At 39.4% G+C, this 2,387-nt stretch overlaps 1 long non-coding RNA gene across 1 annotated transcript; it reads right to left on the minus strand.

Annotated features, from left to right (window-relative positions):
- Window positions 1-119: 119 nt before the first annotated feature.
- On the minus strand, window positions 120-1,809 carry LOC116186819. Its single transcript, XR_004151860.1, has 2 exons — window positions 1,204-1,809; window positions 120-201 (listed from the first exon to the last, which is right to left on the minus strand). It is a non-coding gene; the product is annotated as an uncharacterized LOC116186819 (long non-coding RNA).
- Window positions 1,810-2,387: the final 578 nt, after the last annotated feature.

Consider the following 2,387-nt stretch of genomic DNA (forward strand, 5'->3'; position numbering starts at 1 on the left):
GAGGGCGAGAAGCTGGAAAGAGCGGTTAGGGGTGCGAGTGAAGCGCAGGAGGACGCTCTCGAAGGCGGCGGTGTGTGTCCAGGGGTAGGACTTCCGCTTCCGCAGCTACTCGTACCTCCGCTCGAAGAGAGACTCACGCTGTCCGCTCGCCCTCTCCAAGGAGAGACTGACACGTGCTTCAGCATGCCTCTTTGATCTCACCTGGAACCAGAATTCCATTCTTCTTTCCTTTATTTATGTTCACGATATGATCGATAGTTAGATATTCTTTCGGATATTTACTGTTGTTGATTTATTTATTATAAATTCGAAATTATTCTTATTATCGTAAGGAATTTTGATTTTTATTAAAATAAAGATTTTGATCGAGCTATTTACGGTAATAATAACCAATTACAAATTTAGATTTTTCCGATCCTCGAAGGAAATTTAAAATTTTGAAAACAGGTCGTTCCAATTCCGTTCTTATCTCGAAAGCTATTTCATCCCAGATAGGGATAATATATACGCGATATTTATCGAGAATAGAACGTTTAATGTAACAGGTAATCTCTTCAGGCTCCCTCCTCAAGGCCACAAAAGGAAAGAAGCGTGGTGAAGGACGTTCGATAATTATCGTGGAGCAGCGGGTGATTGCCGAGCTAACCTGATACCGAGTGGTTAGAAAAAAGTAAGTGCCATCGACGTAGCAATTTCGTATGTATTGGCGAAAACAGTATGACTAAATAGACGAAGAGAAAGCCCTTGAACGTCGCGTAAACAACGTAAGAACGACGCAGCTGCGCGCCAGAAGCTTAAACACAAGCGAAACGCGTGAAACGGCTCGAGGAGGAAGCCAATACGTGGCCCGATTGTTAAATGTTTCCATAACAAGGAAGCGAAAAAAGAAGAATAAAAACACGGCAACCATTCTCACAGCGTTAACTGTATACCCCCCCTTATTAATAATAAACAACTATTCTACGTTTGAAACTCGATAATGCGTAAAAGCGGCAACACGTTACGTTTCTAGAATATTTCCTATCCGATATGAATTCAATATATCATAAAATCGATCGTGTTAATTATATCCCCCTCGATTAGAGGCGTACCGACCAATTAAATCTAATAGGATACCTTCAAGTGTTACGGAGAAGCATGGACGAGGATCGATAACGTTAGCGATACGACAACGCTTATGAATATTCACACGCATGTACTCACTTTTACGAATTCACAGCTGAGTGCAGCTTGCACTCGCGGTCCGGTGCATACGTCAATGCGCGGGAATCATGTTTACACTTGGCGAACAAGTGGCATTGAGTGCATCCAATACGATGTTACACCGCTTACGAGATGAATTCTATTCCCCCGATATTATGTCCCTTCGATTAACAACACATTATCTATTGAACGGTCACTGTCGTTAAATCCTCCTCGATTTCGTCCATTAAGATATTAATTTTCGGATTGATGTACACTGTAGGATACACTCTACGCGAAAAAAAAAACTATCTTCGTCGACGATTCACGATTCACGAAATACGAGTTTATTTTTTTATATTCGCAGTTTTTTTTTTATACCCCGAATTACGAAAAACGATTGCGAAAAATTCGATGCACGAACGAAAGAAAAAAATGTATAAAAAACGCGCTTCGTCCAGCGTTGAAATCACCCGTCGCACCGAATACGCGACCGTTCCACACGCGACGAGAGCTGTGCTACGACTGAAGGGGACGGGACGCGTGTGCCGTTGTGTAAAGTCGGCGTAGTAAACTTACGAGGCGTAGAGGAAAGAAAACGACCTTCCTGCGAGCGTACGAGACTCGTCGACCGTTCTATACTCGCTACGTTTCTCTGTGTGAGTGCGGGGGCGTGAAACTTGGATATCGTATGGTCGTGTGTCCACCCTTCTCTCCCTTTTTTATTTCGATTTCTTTTTTTATTTCTTTTTTCTCTTTTTACCTCGAAGATTGCAATTTTTTAGCAACGCGTGGGTGTTCGTAAGCCAGAAGGATGTCCGGGGTTTAATTCGCTTTTTGCTTTCGTCTCGTTTCGCTGACCCTTCATTGGTTTTCAGGGGTGCATATATTAAAAAATACACAAATCGGCGAGAATAAAGGATATGCGAATTGAGCGGAACGAAGTTTAATGAGGTTTATTTTTTAAAGAAGGAAATATGTGGTTGGTAAATTTTTTTTAAATTTTCGAATTTTTATACGTAATTTTTTTTTAAATATTTATATTTTGTAATTATTTCCTATTAAATATTGTATTTACTCTAATAAATTTTCCTACTATAAAAATTTTTTGGTAATTTTTATCGTGATATTAAAATAAACATTTCAATTTGTAATAAAAAAATATTTTCTATAAATTTATTATAAAATTATACATATAATTATAT

This window comes from Apis dorsata, unplaced genomic scaffold (genome assembly GCF_000469605.1).
Source record: "Apis dorsata unplaced genomic scaffold, Apis dorsata 1.3 scaffold_58, whole genome shotgun sequence".
Taxonomy (NCBI): domain Eukaryota; kingdom Metazoa; phylum Arthropoda; class Insecta; order Hymenoptera; family Apidae; genus Apis; species Apis dorsata.